At 45.2% G+C, this 18,842-nt stretch overlaps 1 protein-coding gene across 8 annotated transcripts in view; it reads left to right on the top strand.

Moving 5' to 3' along the window:
* The window catches only part of CPNE2 (copine 2), a 157,332-nt gene that overhangs the window by 40,736 nt on the left and 97,754 nt on the right, over positions 1 to 18,842 (top strand). The gene's annotated exons all lie outside the window — the stretch shown is intronic.

Raw genomic sequence — 18,842 nt, 5'->3', positions numbered from 1 at the left:
AGTTCTGCACGTCCTTAAATGTTTGCCTGATCAGGGCCTGAATGGACAGGAAATACAGAGTGGAGAAACTGAGGCACAGAAGGGTCAAGTGACTCCATTTACAAATGTTCTCTAGACTGAATGGCTCGATCAGTTAAACCCCACTATTTTCACAAACTTATGTAATACATTCCTATATGGTGTAGTTTTGATTTCATCTGAATTCAATAAAAAGGGGTAATAAAATGAATGCTGTTTAAGGAGGGCTGGGTGAACAAGTGCAGGTAAAACAAGAAATCAACAGAACCTTCTCCCAATCAGAGCCACAGCTGGCTGTGCCATCGTTGGAACAAGTTAACACTAAAATGTCTTCCATGTTCCCCTAGGTCTGTCCCTGTAGCCTAGTCAAAATTTGTGGCAGAAGTACTGAAATACACAGACTTTTGTCTTAGTGCTTCCAGCTGGACCGGAAGCAGGAAGTAATGGGAATAGCATGAGAGCTTGTGCCCATGGGATATATGTATAGCCCAGTTTTTAAGACAACTGGGGGAGAGATTTTCAAAGCTCTCTAAGCCCAGTTGGACATTTAGTTCCTATTAAAATTAAGCCAAGTTGTTTGGACAAGTGTTCACGTTTTTACAGTGGTCACCTGAATTGTTTATGGTGTGACATTGCACTCTATATGATCTTATGAAAATATGATAATCAGTGTGAATATAATGTAACTGGAATATGCTTCCTGCAAAAGGTCTCTTGTAAATTATCATTACAAATCTTATAATCTACTGAGTGTGGTCATTCAATTTGTATAAATGTAACATTCCTGTATCTGAAACTAGAAATATGAAATATAACTCTGAGGTCCTACTGTAATTATGCAAAGTGTGGGCCATTAATGGTGGCTTGGAATCTTGATGTCTCCCATTAACCAGGACAATTGGTTGTAAATGGCTCTGTTTACTTGTAAGTCTTCCTGTATACCTGTGCACAACAAGTGGGTAATGAAGTCTTACAGTGACACATGATCATGTCACCTGAACTGGAATCCATCTTTAACCTGGGGCTTTTCCATTTAGAAGGAGGGGTGGGAACCCAGAGGGGGACAAAGGATTCCTGGCTTGTGCAAAGCTATATAAGGGGGTGGAACAGAACAAAGGGGGCTGCAGCCATGAGAAATCCCCTAACTACCACTGAGCTGGAACAAGGACTGTACCAGGGGAAAGGATTGGGCCCAGACTAGAAAGAGGCTAGTCTGTCAAAGACGCTTATTGGAACATCTCTGAGGGTGAGATTTACCTGCATTTAGTTTTCTTTTGTATTAGGCTTAGACTTGCATGTTTTGTTTTGTTTTGTTTAGTAATTTACTTTGTTCTGTCTGTTATTACTTGGAACCACTTAAATCCTACTTTTTATATTGAGTAGCATCACTTTTTTTACATAATTATTAACCCAGAGTAAGTATTAATACTGGGAGAGGGTGGGGGAACAGCTGTGCATATCTCTCTATCACTGTTATAGAGGGCGAACAATTTATGAGTTTACCCCGTATAAGCTTTATACAGGGTAAAAAGGATTTATTTGGGGTTTGGACCTTATTGTAGCTGGGTATCTGAGTACTGGAGACAGGAGCACTTCTTAAGCTGTTTTCAGTTAAGCTAGTAGCTTGTGGGGGATGTGGTTCAGACTTGGATCTGTGTTTGCAGCAGGCAAGCATGTCTGGCTCAAACAAGGCAAGGTACTGAAGTCCCAAGCTGGCAGGGAAAATGGGCTCAAAGGTAGTCTAGGCACATCAGGTGGCAGTCCCAAAGGGGTTTCTGTGATCCAACCCATCATATATGGTCTGTCTGTCTTTTATTTAGACATGGTTGCACACATCAGTGCCTTTTCGTGTTTGATCAGTGTTTTTCTTTTAAGAAAAAAGAAAAGCAGTACTTGTGGCACCTTAGAGACTAACAAATTTATTAGAGCATAAGCTTTCGTGAGCTACAGCTCATCCGATGAAGTGAGCTGTAGCTCACGAAAGCTTATGCTCTAATAAATTTGTTAGTCTCTAAGGTGCCACAAGTACTGCTTTTCTTTTTGCGAATACAGACTAACACGGCTGCTACTCTGAAACCTTTCTTTTAAGAGGAATGATCAGCTAAGCGTGATCATCTCTGGTGGGTATTGGAAACTTCAGAACATTCCCAAGTTTGCCTGAAATCCTGTATTAGGTTGGCACAAGTGATCTTCTCAGACCCGCGAGTGTGGGTATGTGAGTTCTCACTGTGATGCGTCTGGTTTCGCTGCAGTTACATTCATCTTGCAGACTTGACTGTCTTTTCATTTTGACAAAAACCTTAGAATTATGATCACAGGGCTCGGAAATGTCAACCTCTGTCATGGCACAGTGAAGGCTTAAAATGATTCCTTAACATTCCAGAGCTGCCCGAGTCACAATCCACAGTCCTACGCGACATGTAGAGGCTTGGGGCAATGCTGTCATGATCCCTAATGACTCGAGCCCAATCTGAGCACACTGCAATGCTAATCTAATGTAGTATCCAGGGTGCCAAGGCCCTCGTTAGAATCCAGAGGTGCCATTCCAAGTTGTACGATGAGCTGTTTTTTGGAGCCCCAGCTAAGTATGAAACTGCTCTTTTGTTTTGAATTGGCTAGTTATTAGGTCAGTATTGAATGTTACATGATGGTGCAGGTTTGGACTGGTGTATATTGGGTACTGCTGTTCATAGATTCATAGATACTAAGGTCAGAAGGGACCATTCTGATCATCTAGTCCCACCTCCTGCACAACACAGGCCACAGAATCTCACCCACCCACTCCTGCGAAAAACCTCTCACCTATGTCTGAGCTATTGAAGTCCTCAAATCATGGTTTAAAGACTTCAGTGTTGATTTGCATTGTTCAGGGAGACTCTGGAGATGGGTTGTGTTTGAATACCTAAGGCCTCATCTGAAGCCCAGGGAGGTCAATGGACTGGGGTCAGGCCCTGAATGAATTTCAGATACATAGTTTGGGAACAGCAGGTGGGGGCCACCGGGCAAGAAAAAGGAGAGGCACTAAAGTGATGAGGTTCAGTTCTATGCTGTGTGAACTGCAGTCCAGTCAGTGACTCACTGGGAAAAGCCTTTGAACTGTTCATGAGTCTTGATCATGCTTGGCTGGATGAGACGTATGCATTGCACATGTCACTCTTTATTGGAGGAGATGCTGAGCAGAAGCTACATCTTAACACTGTCGTGGCTTAACACTGTCGTCGCCATCAGATCCAAACACCCTAGAGCAGGGGTGGGCAAACTTTTTGGCCTGAGGGCCACATCTGCATGGGGAAATTGCATGCAGGGCCATGAATGTACAGCTGGGGTGCAGGTGGGGGTGCAGAGTGCAGGAGGGGGCTTAGGGTAGGGGGCTGGGGTGAAGGAGGGGTGCATCAGGGGGCTCAAGAGGGGGGCTTGGCTTGCTGAAGGGGGTGCGGTGTGCAGGAGGGGGCTCAGGGCAGGGCATTGGAGTGCAGGAGGGGTGCATCAGGGGACTCAGGGAAGGGGGTTGGAGTGCAGGAGGGGTGCGGAGTTTGGCAGGGGCTCAAGGCGGGAGGTTGGGGTGCAGGGTGCAGTAGGGGGCTCAGGGCAGGGAGTTGGGATGCACGAAGGGTTCGGGGTGCGGGCTTCAGGGTGGTAGCGGTGCGCAGCAGGGTTAAGGCAGGTTCCCTATCTGCCCTGGCCCCACGCTGCTCCAGAAGTGGCCGGCACCATGTCCCTGTGGCCCCTGGGGAAGAGGGGGACAGAGGGCTCCATGTGCTGCCCTTACCTGTGGGTACCTCCCCCGAAGCTCCCATTGGCTGTGGTTCCCCATTCCCGGCCAATGGGAGCTGAAGGGGGCGGTGCCTGCAGCCAAGGGCAGCACACTGCGCCCTCTGCTCCCCCTTCCTCCAGGGGCCGCAGGGACATGATGCCGGCCGCTTCTGGGAGCGGCGTGGGGCTAGGGCAGGCAGGGAGCCTGCCTTAGCCCTGCTGGGCCATGGGGCTGACAATCCTGCGGGCTGGATCCAAAGCCCTGACTGGCTGGATCTGGCCCGCAGGCAGTAGTTTGCTCACCCCTGCCTTATAGCCTTATAGCTCATGTCACCATGTCAAAACTAACATCCTTGGGGAGAACAGAACTAAAACCAAGTTATTTCCCAGGGCTGGAGTTTGACGGGTCTAGGAAAGTTGAGAGGAAATCTGAGAGCGAGAAATCTTATCCATTTGTGCTGGACGTTGTGCAGACCTGAAGTAGGGGGGTTGTGGCAACAAAGAGCCTATCTGCTAAAGAAGGACAAGATCAAAAACCCAAGGGGGAGGAGGAGGAAGATATGGTTAACCATTTTCAGAAGACAAGGTTACATAGATTAGCGATGTGCGTTATTTGCAGGCTTATCCTATTATCAAGAAGCCTGTTTCAGAAGGCACACGTGGAGGAGGGGGAAACATAAGCTCTAAACCTAGAGGGAGAGAACTAGAATATCACTTCCACTCCTTTTAGCACATCTGGGAAAATACAAGGTATGCTGCCCAGCTGCTATGAGCAGAGGTTAGCAGCTCTTGGGCAGTTTCTTTTGCAAATAATAATGTTGCCCATCAGCAAGGGCCAGCTGAGGTTCCTTAAACAGAAGCACGATGCCCCGCGCATGTTGAAAATCAGCATTAGCAGCATGATTCCTCCTGGTGGGTTGATGAGCAGAGAACTGCCTTCATTTACTCCCTTTGCCATCCCTTAAATTGAGGCTGTGTGCCCTCCCCTTGCAGGGCCTGCAAACATGAGTTTGTTCTGGGAGAAGAGGAACTCCAGCATCCATCCAGCCCTGTGACAGTGGAACAAATACATTTAATTTGTTCCCCCTTAAAAATGCAAAGCACAGAGAGCCATTGTGTGGTCTTGTTTCAGGCACTCTGGCTCTGCAGTATGAAGCTGCTAATGAAACTAATGGTGTGTGAATTGGATGAATTATCTGATGATTTAAATCCGTTCTGGCCAGATACCAAGGATCTACCATCCAAAAAAATAAAAAAAGCACCTGCCAAACATATACTCCGCTGAAAACAGGCCTCAGACTAGAATGCAGCACTAGGGAACATCGCACACATAGGAATACTTACAGTCCCGTTGGGCACTGTTTGTGTTTGATAAGCAGGACGTACCTGGCCCAACTCAGGGACTGGGGAGGAAGGATCTTGGCAACTTCCTAGGAGCTATGGGACCACTTACATAAGAGGGACAATGCTGCAGGTCTCCTCGTCCTTCATATGGAGACTACAGGCCCTAACATGTAAGGGTCCTTCTTGATCTGGACAGTCTTCCTTGTGGATGGAGGCAGACCATTGCATGCTAGGAGTTGTGATCTGCATGGGTCGAACCTTTGCATTTATAGATGAGTGCTGCTGCAGGTTGGATTGCAGAATACCATGGACTTCACTGTAGATATAGAGTGTCTTATAGACTTGCCATAGTTAGACAGCTCTCTGGTAAGACCACCAGAAAACCAATCCCAATTTCTCTTTCTCCTATCCCCTGGGATTGAGGTGGATGTTCCCCTCTTTATAGTAGAGGTTCCTGCAGCTCTTTAGAACCAAGAGTTCACCACTTTCTAAAGGGCAGCCTTTGGTCTTATTTTGGTGTCTGGTCCCTATTTAGAGAACATGTTGCTCTGAGGAATTATGGGCAGCCTGTCCCCTTGTCACAATGGCGGGGGAGTTTTGCATTTTTAAATTAAAACCCAAGATTGTGCAGACGAAACGTGTTGTCTCAGTGTTCAACAAAAGCCGTGAAGAAGGCACGGGGCCAAGATATTTGTGCGAGGAACTGCTGGTTTATTTTTGATTCTGAGAGATGCAGTGTGTTGGAAGACTTTTCCTTATGTAACAAGTCGCTGAATGGAAAAAAACATAAACAGTACAGGGAGAATTGTGGAGACATTTGCTTCTAACCTGTAGGTCACTGCTTTGAATTTGGTCCAGGCCAGTAGTGGTAGAAGATTCATAGATTCATAGATACTAAGGTCAGAAGGGACCACTCTGATCATCTAGTCCGACCTCCTGCACAGCGCAGGCCACAGAATGTCACCCACCACTCCTATGAAAAACCTCACCCATGTCTGAGCTATTGAAGTCCTCAAATCATGGTTCAAAACTTCAAGGAGCAGAGAAGCCTCCCTCCAGTCAACCATGCCCCATGCTACAGAGGAAGGCAAAAAAACCTCCAGGGCCTCTCCAATCTGCCCTGGAGGAAAACTCCCTCCCGATCCCAAACATGGCAATCAGCCAAACCCTGAGCACATGGGCAAGATTCACCAGCCAGATACCCAGGAAAGAGTTTTCTATAGTAAATCAGATCCCATCCATCTAATATCCCATCTCAGGGGATTTGGCCTATTTACCCTGAATATTTAAAGATCAATTACTTACCAAAATCCCATTATCCCATCATACCATCTCCTCCATAAACTTATCGAGTAGAATCTTAAAACCAGATAGATCTTTTGCCCCCACTGCTTCCCTTGGAAGGTTATTCCAAAACTTCACTCCTCTGATGGTTAAAAACCTTCGTCTGATTTCAAGTCTAAACTTCCTGGTGGCCAGTTTATACCCATTTGTTCTTGTGTCCACATTGGTGCTGAGCTTAAATAATTCCTCTCCCTCTCCTATATTTATCCCTCTGATATATTTATAGAGAGCAATCATATCTCCCCTCAACCTTCTTTTAGTTAGGCTAAACAAGCCAAGCTACTTAAGTTTCCTTTCATAAGACAAGTTTTCCATTCCTCGGATCATCCTAGTAGCCCTTCTCTGTACCTGCTCCAGTTTGAATTCATCCTTTTTAAACATGGGAGACCAGAACTGCACACAGTATTCTAGGTGAGGTCTCACCAGTGCCTTGTATAACGGTACTAAAACCTCCTTATCCCTACTGGAAATGCCTCTCCTGATGCATCCCAAAACCGCATTAGCTTTTTTCACAGCCATATCACATTGGCAGCTCATAGTCATCCTATGATCAACCAATACTCCAAGGTCCTTCTCCTCTTCCGTTACTTCTAATTGATGTGTCCCCAACTTATAACTAAAATTCTTGTTATTAATCCCTAAATGCATAACCTTACACTTCTCACTATTAAATTTCATCCTATTACTATTACTCCAGTTTACAAGGTCATCCAGATCCTCCTGTATAATATCCCGATCCTTCTCCGAATTGGCAATACCTCCCAGCTTTGTATCATCTGCAAACTTTATTAGCACACTCCCACTTTTTGTGCCAAGGTCAGTAATAAAAAGATTAAATAAGATTGGTCCCAAAACCGATCCCTGAGGAACTCCACTGGTAACCTCCCTCCAACCTGACAGTTCGTCTTTCAGTAGGACCCGTTGCAGTCTCCCCTTTAACCAATTCCTTATCCACCTTCTGATGTTCATATTGATCCCCATCTTCTCCAATTTAACTAATAATTCCCCATGTGGCACGGTATCAAATGTCTTACTGAAATCTAGGTAAATTAGATCCACTGCATTTCCTTTATCTAAAAAATCTGTTACTTTTTCAAAAAAGGAGATTAGGTTGGTTTGGCACGATCTACCTTTTGTAAAACCATGTTGTATTTTGTCCCATTTACCATTGACTTCAATGTCCTTAACTAATTTCTCCTTCAAAATTTTTTCCAGGACCTTGCATACTACAGATGTCAAACTAACTGGCCTGTAGTTACCCGGATCACTTTTTTTTCCTTTCTTAAAAATAGGAACTATATTAGCAATTCTCCAATCATTCGGTACTATTCCTGAGTTTACAGATTCATTAAAAATTCTTGCTAATGGGCTTGCAATTTCAGGTGCCAATTCCTTTAATATTCTTGGATGAAGATTATCTGGGCCCCCCGATTTAGTCCCATTAAGCTGTTTCAGTTTCGCTTCTACCTCTGATATGGTAATATCTACCTCTATATCCTCCTTCCCATTTGTCATGCTACCATTATACCCAAGATCCTCTTTAGCCTTATTAAAGACTGAGGCAAAGTATTTGTTTAGATATTGGGCCATGCCTAGATTATCTTTAACCTCCGCTCCATCCTCAGTGTTAAGCGGCCCCACTTCTTCCTTCTTAGTTTTCTTCTTATTTATATGGCTATAGAACCTTTTACTATTGGTTTTAATTCCCTTTGCAAGGTCCAACTCTACTCGACTTTTAGCCTCTCTCACTTTATCCCTACATCTTCTGACCTCAATTAGGTAGCTTTCCTTGCTGATCCCTCCCATCTTCCACTCCCTGTATGCTTTCTGCTTCTTCATAATCACCTCTCTAAGATGCTTGCTCATCCAGCTTGGTCTACAACTCCTTCCTATGAATTTTTTCCCCTTTCTTGGGATACAGGCTTCCGATAGCTTCTGCAGTTTTGATTTAAAGTAATCCCAGGCCTCAACTACCTTTAGATCCATAAATTCTTCAGTCCAATCCACTTCCCTAACTAATTTCCTTAATTTTTGAAAGTCAGCCCTTTTGAAATCAAAAACCCTAGTTGCAGATTTATTTTTGTTAATCCTTCCATTTAGTTTGAACTGAATTAGCTCATGATCACTTGAGCCAAGATTGTCCCCTACAACCATTTCTTCTATGAGGTCCTCGCTACTCACCAAAATTAAATCTAAAATGGCATCCCCTCTAGTCGGTTCAGCAACTACTTGATGAAGGAATCCATCAGCTATCGCATCTAGGAAAATCTGAGCCCTATTATTATTACTAGCACTGGTCCTCCAGTCTATATCTGGGAAGTTAAAGTCTCCCATGATCACGCAGTTTCCATTAGTATTTACTTTATTAAAGACATTAAAAAGGGCTCTATCCATATCTAAATTAGATCCCGGAGGTCTATAGCACACCCCAAGCACTATCGTAGGAGAGGCTTTACTAGTTTTCTTCCCCAATGTAATTTTTGCCCAGACGGACTCTGTCTTATCCATTGCATCGCTTCTTATTTCTTTACATTCTAACTCATCATTGATATACAATGCTACTCCACCCCCTTTTCAAGATAATTGATAGCTCTGGACTGGTACAACTCTGTGCTTTAAGTGGAACGAGTAGATTGTCCCTGAAGACAGGAGTCCCCACCAAAAAAACATTGACAATTGGAACGAATTGGACTGACAGCAGGAAGGTCTTGGCAAAGAAGCCGATGAATGAACTGGGTTACTGGGTTATAGCCTGAACTATCCTTAGCTTCTAGAGTTGGTCCCTTCAAGTCAGGGTTGAGGAACTTGGATGGGGCAGCCTGGATAGGATATGGGAATCTTTCACTGCCATGTTGTACCTGTTCTGTGAGACTAAAGAAGATCTTAAGTCTCCAGGGCTCTGAATTCTCAGCACCTTTCCACGGTAGTGAAATGTCACTTAAATCGAAAGCTAAAACTCATCTCGGTCTTGAATTTTTTTTGCTGATGCTAATGCAGTGATCTGGATTAGATTCACAGGATTTCTAATCTTGTCATGCAGTGTCTCTTTAACCTGCCGTAACTCTAAAGGCCTCTTTTGCTGTCGATAAGATTGTGTCAGATGGCTTCAACACCAGCTTCCTTTACGATGTAATCAGCTTCCTTTACGATGTGTGGTTTATTTTTTGCCTCTGCTGTTTTTAGCCCCTGTTATTTTGCAAAATACACTATAGAGAGTTGTTCTTGAAAGGGCAGTGTCAAGGTTCCTTCCCCACTCTGAACTCTAGGGTACAGATGTGGGGGCCTGCATGAAAAACCCCCTAAGCTTATTCTTACCAGCTTAGGTTGAAACTTCCCCAAGGTACAAACTATTTTTCCTTTTGTCCCTGGACTTTATTGCTGCCACCACCAAGTGTCTAACAAAAATATAACAGGGAAAGAGCCCACTTGGAAACGTCTTTCCCCCCCAAGCCCTGCACCCCCTTTCCTGGGGAAGGCTTGATAAAAATCCTCACCAATTTGCGTAGGTGAACACAGACTCAAACAATGAAAAAACAATTAAAAAGCAATCAGGTTCTTAAAAGAAGAATTTTAATTGAAGAAAAAGTAAAAGAATCACCACTGTAAAATCAGGAGGGTAAATACCTTACAGGGTAATCAGATTCAAAACATAGAGAATCCCTCTAGGCAAAACCTTAAGTTACAAAAAGACACAAAAACAGGAATATACATTCCATTCAGCACAACTTATTTTCTCAGCCATTTAAACAAAACAGAATCTAACGCATATCTAACTAGATTGCTTATTAACCCTTTACAGGAGTTCTGACCTGCATTCCTGCTCTGGTCCCGGCAAAAAACCCCACACAGACAGAGAGAGCCCTTTGTTCCCCCACCCCCACATCTTTGAAAGTATCTTGTCTCCTCATTGGTCATTTTGGTCAGGTGCCAGCGAGGTTGTCTTCGCTTCTTAATCTTTTACAGGTGAAAGGGTTTTTCCTCTGGCCAGGAGGGATTTAAAGGTGTTTACCCTTCACTTTATATTTATGACAGGCAGTTTCTGAGACACTCTGCTTTTGTGGAGTCAGCGAAGGTCAGCACATTGCTAAACTTCGCTGCTAGTCGCTGGGCTGCCTCCAGCTGGAAACGGAGAGTGGTCACTGCTCCTGAATGCTAAATGTTTGGGTTTAGAGAGTAGCTGGCTGAGATCCACAAATGGGGAGGGGGGGCAGGGACCTGGGACTGGGCAGTGTTACTCCCAATAAGGCGCTGCTGTAGCAACAAGAAGGTTTTGCCCTAGTATTTTCAGGTTTGTCTGGATACAGGACGGTCACTGGGCTGACGTAGCTTTGGGGACCCTCGGCATATCATCGTGTGATCTCGTGCCCTGATCACGTTGCAGTACCCCATACGATGTAAATGCTCTGTGATTTGCAATTGAAGGACGAGTCAAGATTCTGTGTGTGTGTGTGTGTGTGTGTGTGTGCATAATGGGTTGAAGTGATGGCTCCCTTAGAGGAGGAGGCATAAGTGGGAGAAAGCATGAAGTTGCTTCAGAATGTAGGTAAAATCCATCAGTAATCAGCCACTAACAATCAATCCAGATGACAACAATGGCGCTATAGTTAAGCGGAAGAAATATCCCCAGACTTGGTGCCTGCAATGTCTTAACATGCGGTGCCAGATAACGCCACAAAGATTGCGATTCAGTGTTTCTAGCAGTCAGATTGGTTCCCCGGTGCCATTATTCTGTCTCACTAAGCTTAACAGGCGCTGAAAATTTGCCGTGAATCAGCCTTTGAAAAAACACAAGCCAAGGAGCTACATAAAAATTAGTCATGTCTTAATTAAACTTTCCATTGAACGGATGTCATGGTCCTCTGACCATAAAGGAGCCGCTGCAAGATGCAATGAGGCACGCTGACAAATGCCATTCCTGGTGTGCCCTGGAGAGAACGTTTGGCTGCTTTTTTGCCACTTCTGCACAGGTCACCTCCAATTGATAGAGACCCAGTGACTTGCTCGGAGTCTCATCCTGCAGTTTCTATCCTGTCCCTGCTTTGCATTTCATAGCCCGGATTATCTGATCATGTGGAGCAGCAGCAACGTGGCCAATGCTTATCTTGCACTGGAAGTGGCTCACAAAGGTCTCTGTGTCAAGGAGCTAGCAGACCCATGCAAATACGGGGCCAGATTTTCAAATGCCCAGCACCCACAACTGGAGCCAGAGTTTTCAGAAGCACTCACCTGCTGAACTGTTTTGAAACTCCGGCTGTGTACTTGGGTGCCTAAAATGGCAGCTGAAGCTCTGTTGAAAATCCAGTCTGACATATCCAGGTCAAACACCAGAAGGCATGGAGAGACATAGGACCAAATTCAGACGTGGTGTAAGCAGGAGCAACTCCTTGGTCCCTGTTCTGTGTTCCTCTCTCTCGCCTCAGGGTTAGAGATGGGGAGTGCTGGCTTCTCAGCCTCCATTCCTCCCCTTCTCTCTCTTGGGGGTGTTTCAGTGAAGCTCTGCAGATTCTTGACTAGCCCTCCCTTTTAGGTTCATCACCCTGCCAGCACAAGCTTTCCTTAAACCCCCATAACAGCGCTCCCCAGTTGTTGAGGACTATGGAACATCTATCTCCCTTCTGCTGCTATGGAGCTTTAAATTTGTGTTTATCCCATGCAGGCTCCGTTACTTGGTGAACTTTTCCTCATTTTCTGCTTGTAATTCAAGGTGCTCCACTTGGCCCACGCAGAAATCTTTATTTAGTCCGGTGCTCTTTCTGGGACAGATTAAAAATCTAGAACTTCTCTTCCATGTTTGGACCCAAATGACTCTTTCCATTGGGTTAACTCTTTGCAGGATTAAAAGAATTCCATAAAGGTTAAGGAAAGAAGAGGAGAGAGGTGGTTTTCTCCTGTGTCCTGGCTGTGATATGAGAAGGGGGTTGTACTTGGTAATGGGTCACTGCAAGGTTTGAGGGGTACCTTTGTGACACCAACAATCCAACTGTGTGCCAAAGGATCAGAAGGTGGCCCACCTGCATCTGGTTGTGCATTGCAGCATAACAGATTATAATATTGTCGGCTCTAGACCTGGTCTAAGGGAAGCTTTCCGCCTGTGAGTGCGGTAAAGCCATCTTTTTCAAAGTGCTTGGAAATACTGTGCAGCAGTCGGCTGGGATGAGAGCAGAACTCCTGATCTCATGGCGCTCAGGTCCTTGTAGCAGCCCTAGGTTAATGGGAGGTCTCTTTAAATTTGTGGAAAGGGGCTATGATCAGGGTCTCAGGGGACCCAAGTGAGGTCATAGAATCCTAGAATATCAGGGTTGGAAGAGACCTCAGGAGGTCATCTAGTCCAACCCCCTGCTCAAAGCAGGACCAATCCCCACTCAGTTAGGTCACTTAATTAGAGTGCACTGCAAAGAATGGGGCAAACAATCCCCAAATCTGTGGAGATTCCAATACTTCGATTTACCAAGCTGGCACAAAACAGCATCTATAATACCTCACTGGTTACCAGAACCCAACAACACAGTTCCCTTAAAGCAGCCCAGCCGTAGGCCTCCATCCAGACACCCAAGTCAAATATGATGAGGATTACTGAAAATCTTATTCATCGTATAGAAAAGTTCTACCAATCCCAAAGGCTCGGACACATGACCTCCCAGGTTAATGAATACTCCAGATCTTACCCAAATACACGCTTACAGCCAATTCTCATTAACTAAACTAAAATTTATTAAAGAGAGTATGTATTGGTTAAAGGATTAGTATAGATACAGACATGAGTACAGTTCTTGAGATTGAATTTGTATTAGAAATGGCGAGGGTTGTAGTTGCAAAGAGTTCTTTCAGAATTAGTTCATCGGTTATAGTCCAATCTTCATATTCAGGGTGTTCCAGTTTAGGACTGGGATCTCAGCCTTAGGACTTAAGCTTCTCCGGTCTGAAGCATCAAGCAGATCTGAGATGGAAAGGATTGGGATCGAAAGGTCTTTTACACAGTACCAGGCTTTCTTGTGACAGCTCAGAGTCCTTTGGCAAACAATAAGCAATTATGGGGACTTTTGAAATAGTTCCATTTCCTAAACATTGCTGGTAATCATCCACACAGATTAACGTAAGCCAATTACCCGTTTTCCGTTGTTCTCAGGTGATTTGCTATACATTTCAAAGAGAGATGAACACAGCTATATCCTATGTTTACAGTTCATTTAAATGTTAATATTCCCTTTTGATCTCTGAATCAATAGCTATAGTGACAAACAGGAACTGTCTGTTTACATAGCTAACATATGAGTACACACATACAATTAGTATCCCCTCCAATTTCTAACAATATAGGTTTGCATTTCAAAGTTCTAGCTATCTACCATAGAGTGGCTCTAATTACCACTCACATGTCTCTAATGGTTGACTCTATCATTTATCCTGCAGGATGCTTAACCTTTTCTGGCCATATATCACACTTTGTATGAGGTTTGTTGCAGTGATATAACAGTGGTAGCAACAATGATCTGCATTGACCTATTTTAATTGTATTTCGTTACCTTTGTAGCACAGATGAATAGGCAGCCTGGTCCAGTTGAAAGATGTTCTTCAAAATCTGGAACAACTGGGAGGTGTGATTAGAGGTGTTTGAAGCCATAAATAACTTCTATAATTAGAGGGATCAATAACCCTGTACAGTTTGGTGTTGGGGCAGTTCCCTAGCCCCCAGAGGGCCCTTCTGTAATACCAAGATTCAAATAACTAACCCTTTGGGATCAGCTTAACCCAAAAGCTGATGAGGATTCCCTTCCTTGAGCCCCTGGCTTTTTTTTCCCCAGCGTTGCTCCCAATTAGAAACACAATGGTATGATGTAAATCAAACCGGAATTAACTCAGGGAAGTTGCATGGCCTTTGCTTATGCAGGAAGTCAGACTAAGTGATCACAGTAGCTTTATAATCTATTCATCTTGCTGCAGCTTCTCCATAAATGTCACCTTGTTGGTCCCTGCTAACTTTTTTTCTTCTGCACAGTGTCTCTCTCTTCCCCCCTCACCCCCCCGCCAACAACTGGGCTATTTTCTCAGAGCGAGGCTAGCCCCAGGGCACAGCTCTGTTCCCCTGACCCTCTTCGAGAGGTGCTGTAGTGGTGCTAATGTAGAGTTTAAATAACAGTGCTTTGAGGGTAGTAATTTCAGCGGTCTCCCAAACTGAAGCGCTAATCAGGGTCTTCGGCATCCTAATCAAGGCTGTAGCATTTGCTCAGCACAGTCATACGAGTGGTTTGTTGTTGGCTGGGTTCTGCAAGTTGGGAGAAATTATCTGTGGCCTGTTACCCTGTGCTGGTCTCCTCCACTCACACTAAACCCATGGATCGGGTCCTCCAGCTGCAGACAGGGTTACTCAGCTCTGCTACTCCAGGTCTATTGCATGGAGCGAAGCAATGAGGGCAAAATGAGCTCTCTGTGATGTGGTCCACAGGGATTCTGTCTAATCATGTTACTGAGGCTCCAGTGAAGATCTTATTTAAAAAACAATAAATCAGATGCTAGCAGAAAAACAGGCCCCTCTGGCTTCATGGTTTTGTTGATGCAGTTTGGAATAATACAGAATTCACACCCGGAATAGGGGCCAGATTCCCTGTGGCTTTTGGCCCCCTTACACTGCTAAAACAGCCTAAAGGGGAAGTGGAATACACCCTATGAATAGGGTGCCCTGGCCAGTATGCAGTTGCTGGAAAGGCTCTTTATCAGCCCTGCTCCCAGCAGAGGGAACATTTGGGGGCCATGCGTAGGGAGACGGGAGTGTGGCTAGACTGTGCTGTGCTTGGGCTAGTCTCACCTGGCTGATATGGGTCCCTAGGAGGCAATTGCAGCCTGATCATAAATCTAAGTAGCCTTGTGGCTGCTCTGATTTTATGCCGGGGTTCTGGTAGATCCCAGCAGCTCGAAATATTACAAGGAGTACGGAGACGACTTAAATCTGTTTTTGTGCTACCTCTGCCATGTTTCTGTGCAGGGACAGAGGAACAGAGAATCAGGGCCTTGGTCCTTTTAGATAGGAGTTGAAATCAAGTGAGTGGATGTAAAAATGGCAGGAGATCTTTTTATCAAAGACAGGGTTCTGGCATGCCCTAGCCCAATACCAAATTCAGTAATTCTGCCTACTCAATATCCAGCCCCAAGAGATCAAAAACTGTCAGGTCCAAAAAAAATTTGAGATTTGCTTAAAAATAATTAATTCTGGTTTCTGACCTTTAGGGAGCTGTCACTTCACATTTTCAAGCCTTTCTCCACAATCACGAAGGCTGGAAACGTACGTTTTTAATTTTAAATGAAATCTGAGAGTCCCATGCAATCTCCTGATTCCAGCAGCTGGGGGGTCTAAGAAACCCATCTGAAATCATGAGATTTGCGATAAAAATCACAGCAGCTGGCATCACTGTAAATCCTATTTTCTGCAGGATCAGCTGGCTCCATAGCTTCATTTCCTGTCCCGCACTGTGTAGCGTTGCTCTGAGCTGTTAAAACAGCTGCTGTGTTCCATCCAAGGGGTGGATGCATTTCAGTGGTGGGGGAGAGGGTTTCTGTATGGCTGCATGTGGTTGGTGGAGTGGCCTGTTTTAGGGTTTTGTGCGGCCATCCATCACCATAGTATATGAGCGCCTTCCTTGTGGGTCAATAGCAGGAGTGAAGTCCCTAGTGTATTTCGTGGGATCTCTGGCACTCCTCCCTTTTTAGGACAAAACCTCTGCTTGGATTTTTTAGATTTTATTACTATCCCCTGTGTGTTGGTTGGTAGGGTTTTAATGGGTAGAAATCTGGGGTCCTTCAGTACGGAGCAAAGCTATTAATATTTAAAATTACAGCAGCATCCAGAGTTCTGAATCAGAAGTAGGGCCCTATTGTGCTGGATGATAATACTCACATGTTGCTGATCATTTGATTTTCATCTCCCCAGCGGGTGCAGCAGGGAGCTATTTTGAGATAATATTAATTTACTCCACATGTTTTCCGGGGAATTAAGATGGAATAAGTTACTGCCTCAGATAGACCAACTCTGCGTGTATTTTTAGCAAAATTACCATATTTTCATTCTGTCCCTCCAAAAAGGAAAAAAATCTCTCCTACACTGAATACATTTTGGTGGAACTAAAAGGTGTGTCCTTGTTTCCGCTCCTGTCACATATCTGTTTATAGCTTTCCAGTGTTTGCAGGCCTTCTGTTTACATACATTATTCCTGATGAAGCCGGTAGTCTTCGTGGTCCGTATGGATGAGTGTTTGTGGCAGGTGCTCCTTAGCAGAAGGACGTGTTTGTCTAGTGGTTAGAGCAAGGGACTGCGAGTCAGGAGAATGTAGGTGTCCTGTTCTGGTCTGTACTGCTCATTTGGGGAGGTTGGGGGAGTCACTCAACCTCTCTCTGGTGTCTGTTTCCCAACTTGCAGAATGGGGATCAAGGTGGCCTAATTAACAGGGAGACAAAAATTCCTTCCTTTTTGTGCAGTTCTTTGGGGCCCTCAGTGGGCAAAGGGTTGGTAAGCACCCTAAAAACGCAGAGGAGGGAGTGGTGAGTGGTAGCGGCTTTCTTAACAACCAAGGAAGCTAAGACAAGTGGTGGGCAATGCTGGAGGTAAAATGAAGAAGGAAACGGCTCCCCTTGTTGGAATAGTATTAAGGGAGGAAGACACGAGTTTCCCTTGTCAGCTTGAATGGCCTTTGCCTATTGTATGGAAGGATGGTCTAGTGGTTAGGGGGCTAGCCTGGCACTTGGGAGACCTGAGTTTAGTTCCTTGTGTGACCACCTTGGGCTTGTCTATACTTGGAAGTTAGTGCTGATTCAGGTAGGCTGTGACTTGAAAGCACAATACCTGTCCCTGAATAACTCCGTATGTGGACACTCTTATTCTGGAACAAGAGTGGCCCCGTTCCTGTTTCGCTTACCCCTCTTTAAACAGGAACAAGGCCCTCTTCTTCTGGAATAAAAGTGTTCACACACAGAATTGCACAGGGACAGTTAATCAGGAATAACTCTGTAGCCGAGCCCCTCTGTGGCTTGGGTCCTCGTGTGTACACTGGGGCTAATAGCACTGCCCTGCCTCACAGAGGTGTGGTGAGGATACACACAGCAGAGATTGTGAGGTGTTCAGCTACTGTGGTAATGGGGCTGTATAAATACAATTGGGACAGCTGGAACTGGACCCAGGAAGCTGTCTTGTTCTTGCCTTCTGGGCCACGACCCCCAGGTGAACATCACCAATTGCCTTAGGAGAAGGGGACAGTTTAGTTAACCCCATCCTGTTCCCTCTGCCTCAGTAACCCAGAGCATCCCATAAACCTGTGCGCTGTTTCCTAAGCTGCCTCTTTTAGTAGCGCCATGTGACCTGGTGCAAAGAATTATAGGAGGACTGCACTAGAGGTCGGCCGGTGGCTGATGCCTGAATGTTGGGGGTGGCAGTTTAAAGGAAGAGTTCGCCCGTCCTGGTCGTGTTGGGCTGCTGTGAAGTGACACTGGCGAACGGCGAGAGGAAAGGCTCGGTCAGGGCAGTTAACGAGTGGCCCCTGAATTCATCCGACTCTGACCAACTGATGGTATCGTGCCTCAAAAATCCAGGCCTGGAACGCCAGCCCCAGCTGTGTGAATCCAAACAGTGCTCCCTTTCAGAGGCAGCAGCCGTTGCTGTGTGGTGTACGGCTCCAGGGAGAGCACATGGACCAAGGCTCAAAGCATCGCCATTTTCCAGCACCTGCAGCCAAGAAAAACAAAACGGGGCTGGAGTCTCAGGAGACAGAGCTTCTCTAGTCCCTTAAAAGTAGCCCAGTTGGATCAAATCACAGCTGTGTGCTTTGTAATAGCTCCAGCAGCTTTGCCTGGAATAAGAGACGCAAAACAGGAAAAGACCTGTTCGATCATCTTATCCAGCCAGCTGTGTCAGGGCAGGCATGTGCACCGTGTATTTTGCAGCAGTTTATCCAGTTCAGCCTTAAATGCCTTACTGAAGGTCTGCTTCCCTTGTGATTTTAGCCCACAGCCTCATAGGCCTGATAAGAAGTCTCCTAAATCAGCCTAGATTCCCCCTTTTGGGATTCATCCCGGTTTTCCTCACTGAGCTTCCTTATACCACTCTCATTCCTCCAAAGAGAAAAGGAGGACTTGTGGCACCTTAGAGACTAACAAATTTATTTGAGCATAAGCTTTCATGAGCTACAGCTCACTTCATCGGATGCTGTAGCTCACGAAAGCTTATGCTCAAATAAATTTGTTAGTCTCTAAGGTGTCACAAGTACTCCTTTTCTTTTTGCGAATACAGACTAACACGGCTGCTACTCTGATTCCTCCAAAGGAGACCTTTGTAGGTGGTTATCATGTTATAGCCGTCACTTCCCACTTAGCAGCTGCTTAGCCAAGCTAGACTTGCGTAG

Source organism: Dermochelys coriacea, chromosome 12, assembly GCF_009764565.3.
Source record: "Dermochelys coriacea isolate rDerCor1 chromosome 12, rDerCor1.pri.v4, whole genome shotgun sequence".
Lineage (NCBI taxonomy): Eukaryota > Metazoa > Chordata > Testudines > Dermochelyidae > Dermochelys > Dermochelys coriacea.
This window is presented reverse-complemented; position numbering and strand designations above follow the sequence as displayed.